The 12,865-nt window shown below is 50.6% G+C and overlaps 2 non-coding genes across 2 annotated transcripts; both read right to left on the minus strand.

The window, feature by feature from the left end:
- Positions 1 to 3,423: 3,423 nt before the first annotated feature.
- Positions 3,424 to 3,495, minus strand: TRNAD-AUC (transfer RNA aspartic acid (anticodon AUC)). Its single transcript has one exon. It is a non-coding gene; the product is annotated as a tRNA-Asp (tRNA).
- Positions 3,496 to 12,020: 8,525 nt separating this feature from the next.
- On the minus strand, positions 12,021 to 12,092 carry TRNAD-AUC (transfer RNA aspartic acid (anticodon AUC)). The gene has a single exon. It is a non-coding gene; the product is annotated as a tRNA-Asp (tRNA).
- Between the last annotated feature and the right edge of the window lie 773 nt (positions 12,093 to 12,865).

Raw genomic sequence — 12,865 nt, forward strand, 5'->3', positions numbered from 1 at the left:
AAATACCACCGAAATAAAGCTTTATCTGTCTCAAAAAAATGGTAAAAAATTCATTTGGGTACAGTGTTGCATGACTGCGCAATTGTCATTCAAAGTGTGATAGCGCTAAAAGCTGAAAATTTCCCTAGACAGGAAGGGGGTGAAAGTGTCCGGACTGGAAGGGGGTAAAAGTGTCCGGACAGGAAGGGGGTGAAAGTGTCCGGACTGGAAGGGGGTGAGAGTGTCCGGACTGGAAGGGGGTGAAAGTGTCCGGACTGGAAGGGGGTAAAAGTGTCCGGACTGGAAGGGGGTGAAAGTGTCCGGACTGGAAGGGGGTGAGAGTGTCCGGACTGGAAGGGGGGGAAAGTGTCCGGACTGGAAGGGGGGGAAAGTGTCCGGACTGGAAGGGGGGGAAAGTGTCCGGAAAGGAAGGGGGGTGAAAGTGTCCGGACAGGAAGGGGGTAAAAGTGTCCGGACAGGAAGGGGGTAAAAGTGTCTGGACAGGAAGGGGGTGAAAGTGTCCGGACAGGAAGGGGGTGAGAGTGTCCGGACTGGAAGGGGGGAAAGTGTCCGGACTGGAAGGGGGTGAGAGTGTCCGGACTGGAAGGGGGGGAAAGTGTCCGGACTGGAAGGGGGGGAAAGTGTCCGGACAGGAAGGGGGTAAAAGTGTCCGGACTGGAAGGAGGTGAAAGCGTCCGGACTGGAAGGGGGGTGAAAGCGTCCGGACTGGAAGGGGGGTGAAAGCGTCCGGACTGGAAGGGGGGTGAAAGCGTCCGGACTGGAAGGGGGGGAAAGTGTCCGAACAGGAAGGGGTTAACACTTTAAGGAGGGGTGGGCTCCCTCCTGACAAACCTGCCCTTATCAACCCACTGCTGGGTAAATTTTTTTTTTTTTTGCAGGCTGGCTGATAAGTGTGCTGGGAAATCCTTTGTGATGTACATTGCCCTTCCATGTGCACCTTGCTGCAATGGCTAGTTTAGGCTGGGGGGGGGGTTGTCCTGTATTTGTACAGTTGATTGAATCTGATGCAAGGATGCACTGGATGCCTTCAGCTGCCATTGTGCTGTTGCATGCATTCTATGCATGAAGGTAAAAAATCTGTACAGCACCCCCCCCAATACTCACCTAAGCCCCCTCTTGATCCAGCGACGTTCACTGGAGTCTCAGCTATCCCAGGACTCCCTCTTCTCATTGACTGAGACAGAAGCGGGACCCATTGGCTCCCACTGCTGTCAGTCACAGCCAGTGAGCCAATGAAAAGAGAGAGGGGGCCGAGCCGAGGTTCCGTGTGTGAATGGACACACAGCAGTGGGTACCCCATAGCAAGCTGCTTGCTGTGGGGGCACGGCGACAGGTAGGAGGGGCCAGGAGAGCCTGCGTGGGACCCAAAAAGAGGAGGATCCGGGCTGCTGTGTGCAAAATCACTGCACACAGCAGGTAAGTATAACAAGTTTGTTTTCTATTCCTCTGTCCTTCCCTTGCCCTGTACCAGTAGTAGGTGAGAAAAATGCTAATTTTATGTCTTTTGTAAAACTGACCATATACTGAAAGGTGAACAGTGAAAGTAAAGATCTCTTCTCTCTGTTCTGGCTGTGAGAGCAGAGACAAGCGACGCTGCAGCCTGTGAGTGTACAGCAGCATCTCACAGTGCATGTCCACTCAGAGACTACAGTGCCAGCCACCCCAGTGTCCCTGATCACTGCTCCAGTGTAGAGACAATAAACCTTTCCTAGTGCGCAGAAAAACACCACCATACCAATATCCTGATCACCGCCATACGCAATACCTACACCCTAATCACTGCCCACCGCCATATCCCGCCAAATTGTATTCCAGTTAAATTGTTTGAGATGGGACTTTTGTGGGATCCAGCTTGTCCAAGTGTAGTAGAGATCGTGGAGATCTAATACATACGAATATTGCCAAAAGTATTGTGTTGCCGGCCTTTCCACGCACATGACCTTTAATGGCCCCCCGTCTTAGTCCGTAGGGTTCAATATTGAGTTGGCCCCGCCCTTTCCCCCTGCATATGACCTGTAATGGCCTCCCAGTCTTAGTCCGTAGGGTTCAATATTGAGTTGGCGCCGCCCTTTCCCCCTGCATATGACCTGTAATGGCCCCCCAGTCTTAGTCCGTAGGGTTCAATATTGAGTTGGCCCCGCCCTTTCCCCCGCACATGACCTGTAATGGCCTCCCAGTCTTAGTCCGTAGGGTTCAATATTGAGTTGGCGCCGCCCTTTCCCCTGCATATGACCTGTAATGGCCCCCCAGTCTTAGTCCGTAGGGTTCAATATTGAGTTGGCGCCGCCCTTTCCCCCTGCATATGACCTGTAATGGCCTCCCAGTCTTAGTCCGTAGGGTTCAATATTGAGTTGGCCCCGCCCTTTCCCCCTGCATATGACCTGTAATGGCCTCCCAGTCTTAGTCCATAGGGTTCAATATTGAGTTGGCCCCGCCCTTTCCACGCACATGACCTTTAATGGCCCCCCAGTCTTAGTCCGTAGGGTTCAATACTGAGTTGGCCCCGCCCTTTGCAGCTATAACAGCTTCAACTCTTCTGGGAAGGCCGTCCACAAGGTTTAGGAGGGTGTCTATGGGAAGGTTGGACCATTCTTCCAGAAGCACATTTGTCAGGTCAGGCACTGATGTCGGGGGAGGAGGCCTGGCTCACAGTCTCCGCTCTAATTCATCCCAAAGGTGTTCTATGGGGTTGAGGTCAGGACTCTGTGCAGGACAGTCAAGTTCCTCCACCCCAAACTGGCTCCTCCATGTCTTTATGGACCTTGCTTTGTGCACTGCTGTGCAGTCATGTTGGAACAGGAAGGGGCCATCCCCAAACTCCTCCCACAAAGTTGGGAGCATGAAATTGTCCAAAATGTCTTGTTGGAACAGGAAGGGGCCATTAGTGTAAGGATGACATCAATGACTAGTGTCCAGGGGCGGACTGACCATTTGGAAACTCGGGCACTGCCCGAGGGCCCGGGGTCAGTAGGGGGCCCCATGAGATGCCTCTGGTACCTTTTTTCATAGGCTTCTTGAGTTTGGGCAAGGACACAGGGGCCCCATGATCCCCTATTGCCCGGGGGCCCCATGAGTTGTCAGTCCACCCCTGCTAGTTTCAGAGAGTGCTATTGAGCGATGTATACAGTAAGCAGCAGGCTTTTTTTTTCATCCACATAGCTAAGGATAGCCGAAAAAAATACCTGAAAAGGATCCGAGTGCTCCACCTACTGGCTGAAAATGAGAATACAAAATAATATCCTTGCGCAAGAAATAAATTATTCAGAAGTGTTTAAGAACATACAATCATACAACACATTTGCTTCATTAGTTTTGGTTTAAATTTTATTCCTTCGCTAATATATCCTCAACATTTTATTTGTATAGCACTTCTCTCCCTGGGGACTAAAAGCACTTCGCAGGCGAGGCAGCCATCTTGAAAATTGCGTTGGCCAGGAATCGAACCCGGGTCAGCTGCTGGATAGGCAGCTATGCTCACCACTGCACCACCAACGCAAGGTATGTGTTTGGGAGGAAAACCACGCAAGCACAGGGGAGGTACAAGCGGCCATAGGCTGTCCAGTGATCCCGAGGGTGTGGCCAGATTACAGGGGCGGCATGTCATCCCGCCCACACATCGCGTCCAGGGAAAAGAAGACACCGGACCTGCGGACCTCTCTACCCCTCCTCCAGCAGCGCCTCCTGGACTGGATCGTCTTGGGACTGGGACACGGAGCCAGGTAAGACACAGCAGCCCGCTGCCTGTCCCTGTACTAAGTGTCCCTTCCGTTGGAAGAGGAGGGGCGGCGGCACCACGCCGCCCCCCCCCCCTAAAAAGTGCGGCCCTAGGCAAACGCCTTGTTTGCCTCGCGGCAAATACGCCCCTGGTTGTAAGCCTCATTTTTGCGCCCCTGTACCTTGTGTACATATGTACCCCCCTAGCTACGCCTCTGTGTCACATAGTGACATTTCAAGAAGTTTTATTGGCCAGCGGGAGGTGACTGCGCTGCGCTGGACAAAGAGCACGGCCAGCCGTACTTTATTTCAGCGCACACCGCCCGCACTTGCCTTGTCTTGATTGGACCTAAAGTTGGCTATAAATGAATTGAAGTTCGTCTGGTTCAGAATCCAGCTGAATTTCAATCCATCTATGGCTGTCCTTGCTCATGAAAAGTTAATCTATCTCATGAATGGGCTTGTTGGAAGTTTTTTCTCGATCGGCGCATGCAGCCAATCAGCTGCTGGGCTGATCAGTATATTCTGACTATCAGCATGTGGTGACTGCGGTACGCTAGAAAAAGTACAGCCTGCTGTACTTCATTTTGGTTCCTGCACACTACCACAATGCATTGGTGTGATCCAGCCACACCAAAGACAAGGCATGTGTCAGGGGCGTACCTACAGGCATTGCAACTGCGACCCGGCCCCATGCTGCAGGGGGGTCGCACGGCTGGGACAGTCCCACCACATTGCATTGTACACTTTTTTTTTTTCACACAAACTATAGAGCAGGGGTCCTCAAACTACGGCCCGCGGGCCACATGCGGCCCACCGAGGACATTTATCCGGCCCGCCGGGCAGGGGCGTATCTGCCGCGAGGCAAGGGACTAGGGTTTGGCAGGTCGGGAGAGCTCGGCAGGGCTCGGGCGGGAGGCAGGAGGGCGGGATCAGCAATTCTAGAACAGGGGAGGGTGGGCTCGGCTTATGAACCCGCACCACTCACCCGGCGTCTCTGCAGCCAGCCGGCCATCTATTCTGATCAGTGCATGCAACCGTCACGGTTGGAGGGCGGAGCCTAGAGCTGACCATGAAGAGGGGGAGCAAGAGAGGAGACTCCATCGCTGCATGTCGGGTATCACGGTCATGGACCCTATATAAGTGCAAAAGATGATCGATCTCCTGCCTCTCTCTTTCCCCCCTCTCTCCCCCTCCTCCTCACTCTCTCTCTCCCCCCTCCCTCTCTCTCTTTCTCTCTCCCCCCTCCACTCCCCCCCCTCTCTCTTTCTCTCTCTCTCCCCCCCTCCTCTCTCTTTCTTCCCCCCCTCTCTTTCTCTCCCCCCCTCTCTCTCCTCCTCCTCTCTCTCTCCCCCCTCCTCTCTCTCCCCCCTCCTCTCTCCCCCCCCTCCTCTTTCTCTCTCTCCCCTCCTTATCTCCCCCCCCCCTCTCTCTCTTTACATTGTACACAGATCTGACCCAACAAGGTGTCCTGCATTTGCCGTATATTTTGCTCCATAAGACACACTTGGGGGGAAATTTCTGGGCGTCTTATGGTGCGGCCGGCCCAGTATTCCCGCCGCCGTTGTATGTCCGCAGTCTCTGGTCATCTCCTGTACTGTGGCCGCATTTGTTCATAGTTTTTTTTTTTTTTTAAACTATAGTCCGGCCCTCCAACGGTCTGAGGGACAGTGAACTGGCCCCCTGTTTAAAAAGTTTGAGGACCCCTGCTATAGAGGCACCAAAGAGATGTTCTCCGTCAAAAGGCAGGTGTCTATTCATTGAGTGAGCTGGTCCTTGAACAACACCAAAAATTCTTAAGTTGCCTGAGTTGTTTTTCCTGAGCTCTTGTGATGGAATGATGTTATCACTCCTCGGTAAGGTGATGTTATCACTCCTCGGTAAGGTGATGTTATCACTCCTCGGTAAGGAGATGTTATCACTCCTCGGTAAGGAGATGTTATCACTCCTCGGTAAGGTGATGTTATCACTCCTTGGTAAGGTGATGTTATCACTCCTCGGTAAGGTGATGTTATCACTCCTTGGTAAGGAGATGTTATCACTCCTCAGTAAGGAGATGTTATCACTCCTCGGTAAGGAGATGTTATCACTCCTTGGTAAGGAGATGTTATCACTCCTTGGTAAGGTGATGTTATCACTCCTCGGTAAGGTGATGTTATCACTCCTCGGTAAGGTGATGTTATCACTCCTCGGTAAGGTGATGTTATCACTCCTCGGTAAGGAGATGTTATCACTCCTCGGTAAGGAGATGTTATCACTCCTCGGTAAGGAGATGTTATCACTCCTTGGTAAGGAGATGTTATCACTCCTCGGTAAGGAGATGTTATCACTCCTCGGTAAGGTGATGTTATCACTCCTCGGTAAGGTGATGTTATCACTCCTTGGTAAGGTGATGTTATCACTCGGACACTGGCAGGTCTGGGAAGGGTGATGTTATCACTCAGCGAGGTGATGTCATCAGTTTTCCGTTGTTTCAAAGGACGCCAAAAGGCACGGAGTCAACTAGGCATTTTGGTTTTCCTGAGCTTATTCGTCCGGGGTGAGGCACTTGATCATGGAATGATGTTATCTCTCGGACACTGGCAGGCGACATGGCGGCGCCTTTTTGGCTTGAGTGGTGGAGACTGTGTGAGCATTCCTAGCACTTGATGGCAGGATTGTTGGCTCGGGTGGCGCATCCTCTACATAAACATGTATGGGACCCCTTGGAGGTGTGATGCTGGGTCTGGTGATGTCATCACTCGGCGGGGTGAAGTTATCACTCGGTGTGATGTCATCAGTCTTTTTTGGTCGCCTGAGCATGCGGTTTTTCCTGAGCTTATTCACCTGGGGTGAAGCACTTGATGTAGGAATGATGTTATCTCTCGGACACTGGCAGGCAACATGGCGGCGCCTTTTTGGCTTGAGTGGTGGAGTCTGTGTGTAAGCATTCCTAGCACTTGATGGCAGGATTGTTGACTTGGGTGGGGCATCCTGTACATAAACATGTATGGGACCCCTTGGAGGTGTGACGCAAGGTCTGGGAAGGGTGATGTTATCACCTCAGCGAGGTGAAGGTATCTCTTGGCGGGGTGATGTCATCAGTTTTCCGTTGTTTGAAAAGACGCCAAAAGGCACGGAGTCAACTAGGCATTCTATTTTTCCTGAGCTTATTCATCCGGGTGAGGCACTTGATGATGGAATGATGTTATCTCTCGGACACTGGCAGGCAACATGGCGGCGCCTTTTTGGCTTGAGTCTTGAGACTGTGTAAGCATCTCTAGCACTTGATGGCAGGATTGTTGGCTTGGGTGGCGCATCCTGTATGGGACCCCTTGGAGGTTTAATGCTGGGTCTGGTGATGTCATCACTCGGCGGGGTGAAGTCATCACTCGGTGTGATGTCATCAATTTTTTTTGGTTTGAAAAGACGCCAAAATGCACTGAGTCGCCTGAGCATGCGGTTTTTCCTGATCTTATTCATCCGGGGTGAAGCACTTGATGTAGGAATGATGTTATCTCTCGGACACTGGCAGGCAACATGGCGGCTCCTTTTTGACTTGCGTGGTGGAGTCTGTTTGTGAGCATTCCTAGCTCCTGATGGCAGGATTGTTGGCTTGGGTGGCGTATCCTGTACATAAACATGTATGGGACCCCTTGGAGGTGTGATGCTGGGTCTGTTGATGTTATCACTCGGCGGGGTGAAGTTATCACTCGGTGTGACGTCATCAGTCTTTTTTGGTTTGAAACGACTCCAAAATGCACTGAGTCGTCTGAGCATGCGGTTTTTCCTGAGCTTCTTCATCTGGGGTGAAGCACTTGAAGTTGGAATGATGTTATCACTCGGACAATGGCAAGCAACGTGGCGGCTCCTTTTCGGCTTGCGTGGTGGAGTCTGTTTGTGAGCATTCCTAGCTCCTGATGGCAGGATTGTTCGCTCGGGTGGCGTATCCTGTACATAAACATGTATGGGACCCCTTGGAGGTGTGATGCTGGGTCTGGGAAGGGTGATATTATCTGTCTTTCGTGGTTTGAAAAGACACCAAATAGCACGAAGTCGCCTAGCGGGGGAGAATCGGCTAAACGACAGCTCATTCAGCATCATCAGCAATACGTACACTGTCAGCACCAGCAGCATTACGAGCAGTATTATGAGTAGCAACAGCAGCATTAAGATAACCCAGTGAAAGGCGTTTGACCTGCAATATTCTGCATCAATATTTATAAACAGGGATGGGTCTCCATTCTCTAAGGCCGCCCCATGGCTGGACCATTGGAAATTGAAGTTGCCCAGTCCTTCCTGAATGAGTTCAATCAGCTTCTGGAAAATCAAATATTGTCCTAGTCTCAGGGCCAGGTCGTTTCTGTGCAGGATGTATTTCAGAATGATAGCACTTATCAGGAGTATGATCTGAAACCAGTATGCAGTGGTGGTCAGTAATGAAAACCAGCTGGAGGGTTCTGGAGGCTCGTTTGCAGCTTCTTTGACTGATTCCTCAACTTGCTCTTCCATTGACTTAATGCTCTTCTCCTTCACTGGCTTGTGGCTCTCTGGGGGGTCATCTTCCATTTCTCTGACCTTTTCCTCCACTTGCTGCTCTGATGACTTGCTCTCCTCCTTCACCAGCAGGCGTATCTCTGGGGGGTCATTTTCCGTTCCTTTGATGAATTCTTCCATATGCTGCTCTGTTGTATTGATCTCCTGATTCAGGTGTATCGGGATCTCTGAAGAGTGGTCGGGGACGTATCTTTTTCCTCCCCATGCAAGCAGCAGGGTAAGAAACACGGTGAGAATCTGCTGGGTCATTTTTAAATAGATGGCAAACTGCCACTAAATTAGTACAACAGATTAAAAAAAAACTGTTAAACAGCTTTTGCTGATCGCTATTGATTGAAGGGTATCAGTGGATACTCAATACCAATCAATAGAGATTAAATATCTTGCAATAGGATGAGAACTTATCAGGAGCTTTTAAAAAAGCGTCTTGACTCTGACAAGAAGAAACTCAAACTGAGAGCCTCTGCACTGCTGCGCGGAAAGGTCAAATCTGGTCATGTGATCACAGTGAGAGAGAGAGGGAAAGGGCGAGCGAGAGAGAGAGAGGGAAAGGGCGAGCGAGAGAGAGGGAAAGGGCGAGCGAGAGAGAGGGAAAGGGAGAGCGAGAGTGTTTACAAAAACAACATCTTAAAGGGCCAGCGACACATTCTTGGAATCACTGGGTTATTTTGGTTATATAATGAGTTCTTGAAGTGAGTAGAGGAAGGCGCCTCCTATTATTATATACATTTATATTACCATCAGCAGAGCTGGATAGGATCCTATTCATTCCTTATAATGACATCCTATAGAACTCAGCACTATATATGGAATATCTGGAATATTTCCTATTGGATGCAATAAAGATGATCAGATTTAGGAGAATGTTGTATACAGAGCAGAGTTCATCTTTTTATTTCATTTTATTTATTTATTTATTTTAGTTGTAATGTTTATTGTGAACACTGCGGCCTATTATTTCATCTTTCTCTGTGCAGATTTCACACTAGAGGGCTCTCTGTGTACGGACTACATGTCCCAGCATGCCCCCTATCCCCATAGACCGATGGAGGGCTCTCTGTGTATGGACTACATGTCCCAGCATGCCCTCTATAACCATAAACCTATATGGGTGACTCTCTGTGTATGGGCTACATGTCCCAGCATGCCCCCTATCCCTATAGACCTCTATGTAGGATTCTGTACATATGGACTACATGTCCCAGTATACTCCGCTTTCCCCCATACACCTCTGTGGAGGATTCTCTGTATGTAGTCCCAGCATGCCCCCTATCCCCATAAACCTCTATGGAGGAATCTCTATGTATGGACTACATGTCCCAGCATGCCCCGCTCTCCGCATACACCTCTATGGAGGAATCTATGTATGGACTACATGTCCCAACATGCCCTGCTCTCCCCATCGCCCTCTCTTCCCAGGTCAGCAGTGCCAGCCCCCTGGTATTCTCTCCCGCCGGGTCCTCTGTGGGACACACATTACTGCCGACTCCACAAACTGAGTTAAATGACTATTTATGAGACGTTGGAGGCGAAGGAAGCAGCACCAGCCCTCCACAAAGATGTCTGCGGGCAAATGGTGAGGTCACTTCCGGGCTCGTGACTTCCTGTCCCCGCTTTTCCTGTTAGTGATTAATTATGTAAACAAGGAAGTGGGGGGATGGGAATGGAGGCGGGTGTGAGCGGACATCCAATCATGGCTCAGCAAGGAGGAGGGAACCCAACCGGGACCAGAGTGAGAGGCGGGGCTAACACCTCCCACCGGACTGCTGAGGAACTACTAGTCTCAGCATTACCACATGACCCAGGAGGGGGAGGAGTCCCCGGATGTTGTGTCCTGGAGGGGAATTCTGCTTTATAGGTCCTGACATTCCCAGAGACACTGACAGAGATAGTGTCCTCTAATAGGATAATACAGAACACCTCCCCCATCTCTGTATAGAACTATACAACTCCTCCCCCATCTGTATACAGAACAACTATACAACCCCTCCCCCAATCGCTATAAAGTGTATCTATAGAACACCTCCCCCCTCTGTATAAAATTATACAACCCCTCCCCTATCTAAATACAGTGTAACTATAGAACCTCCACCCACCTCCTATACAGTGCAACCATAGAATCCCTCTCCCCCCCCCGCCCCACTCTATACAGTGTAACTATAGAACTATATAAATTGATGTAAGGAGGGACTCTGATGTGGACAATTGATGTAAGGGGGCACTCTGATGTGGACAATTGATGTAAGGGGGCACTCTGATGTGGATATTTTATATAAGGGACACTCTGGTGAGGACACCTGATGTAAGGAGTGACTCTTATAGGAGCCTTGATGTAGGGTGGAGCTCTGAGAAGAACTCCTGATATAAGGAGGGACTCTGTTAGGGACAACTGATATAAAGGGGCACAGGTTCTTGATTGATCACCCTAAGTGTAGTAGAGATTGTGGGGATCTAATACATACGAATATTGCCAAAAGTATTGGGCCGCCGGCCTTTCCACACACATGACCTTTAATGGCCCCCCCAGTCTTAGTCCGTAGGGTTCAATATTGAGTTGGCCCCGCCCTTTCCACACACATGACCTTTAATGGCCCCCCCAGTCTTAGTCCGTAGGGTTCAATATTGAGTTGGCCCCGCCCTTTCCACGCACATGACCTGTAATGGCCCCCCAGTCTTAGTCCGTAGGGTTCAATATTGAGTTGGCCCCGCCCTTTCCACGCACATGACCTGTAATGGCCCCCCAGTCTTAGTCCATAGGGTTCAATATTGAGTTGGCCCCACCCCTTTCCACACACATGACCTTTAATGGCCCCCCCAGTCTTAGTCCGTAGGGTTCAATATTGAGTTGGCCCCGCCCTTTGCAGCTATAACAGCTTCAACTCTTCTGGGAAGGCCGTCCACAAGGTTTAGGAGGGGGTCTATGGGAAGGTTGGACCATTCTTCCAGAAGCACATTTGTCAGGTCAGGCACTGATGTCGGGGGAGGAGGCCTGGCTCGCAGTCTCCGCTCTAATTCATCCCAAAGGTGTTCTATGGGGTTGAGGTCAGGACTCTGTGCAGGACAGTCAAGTTCCTCCACCCCAAACTGGCTCCTCCATGTCTTTATGGACCTTGCTTTGTGCACTGGTGAGCAGTCATGTTGGAACAGGAAGGGGCCATCCCCAAACTCCTCCCACAAAGTTGGGAGCATGAAATTGTCCAAAATGTCTTGTTGGAACAGGAAGGGGCCATTAGTGTAAGGATGACATAAATGACTAGTGTCCAGGGGCGGACTGACCATTTGGAAACTCGGGCACTGCCCGAGGGCCCGGGGTCAGTAGGGGGCCCCATGAGATGCCCCTGGTACCTTTTTTCATAGGCTTTTTGAGTTTGGGCAAGGACACAGGGGCCCCATGATCCCCTATTGCCCAGGGGCCCCATGAGTTGTCAGTCCACCCCTGCTAGTGCCAGAGAGAGCTATTGAGCGATGTATACAGTAAGCAGCAGGCTTTTTTTTCATCCACATTGCTAAGGATAGCCGAAAAAAATACCTGAAAAGGATCCGAGTGCTCCACCTACTGGCTGAAAATGAGAATACAAAATAATATCCTTGCGCAAGACATAAATTATTCAGAAGTGTTTAAGAACATACAATCATACAACACATTTGCTTCATTAGTTTTGGTTTAAATTTTATTCCTTCGCTAATATATCCTCAACATTTCATTTGTATAGCACTTCTCTCCCGGGGGACTAAAAGCACTTCGCAGGCGAGGCAGCCATCTTGAAAATTGCGTTGGCCAGGAATCGAACCCGGGTCAGCTGCTGGATAGGCAGCTATGCTCACCACTGCACCACCAACGCAAGGTATGTGTTTGGGAGGAAAACCACGCAAGCACAGGGGAGGTACAAGCGGCCATAGGCTGTCCAGTGATCCCGAGGGTGTGGCCAGATTACAGGGGCGGCATGTCATCCCGCCCACACATCGCGTCCAGGGAAAAGAAGACACCGGACCTGCGGACCTCTCTACCCCTCCTCCAGCAGCGCCTCCTGGACTGGATCGTCTTGGGACTGGGACACGGAGCCAGGTAAGACACAGCAGCCCGCTGCCCGCCCCTGTACTAAGTGTCCCTTCCGTTGGAAGAGGAGGGGCGGCGGCACCACGCCACCCCCCCTAAAAAGTGCGGCTCTGGTTGTAAGCCTCATTTTTGCGCCCCTGTACCTTGTGTACATATGTACCCCCCTAGCTACGCCTCTGTGTCACATAGTGACATTTCAAGAAGTTTTATTGGCCAGCGGGAGGTGACTGCGCTGCGCTGGACAAAGAGCACGGCCAGCCGTACTTTATTTCAGCGCACACCGCCCGCACTTGCCTTGTCTTGATTGGACCTAAAGTTGGCTATAAATGAATTGAAGTTCGTCTGGTTCAGAATCCAGCTGAATTTCAATCCATCTATGGCTGTCCTTGCTCATGAAAAGTTAATCTATCTCATGAATGGGCTTGTTGGAAGTTTTTTCTCGATCGGCGCATGCAGCCAATCAGCTGCTGGGCTGATCAGTATACTCTGACTATCAGCATGTGGTGACTGCGGTACGCTAGAAAAAGTACAGCCTGTTGTACTTCATTTTGGTGCCTG

Source organism: Staurois parvus, unplaced genomic scaffold (genome assembly GCF_062004578.1).
Source record: "Staurois parvus isolate SC_StPar_1 unplaced genomic scaffold, SC_StPar_1.0 ptg001006l, whole genome shotgun sequence".
Classification (NCBI taxonomy): Eukaryota; Metazoa; Chordata; class Amphibia; order Anura; family Ranidae; genus Staurois; species Staurois parvus.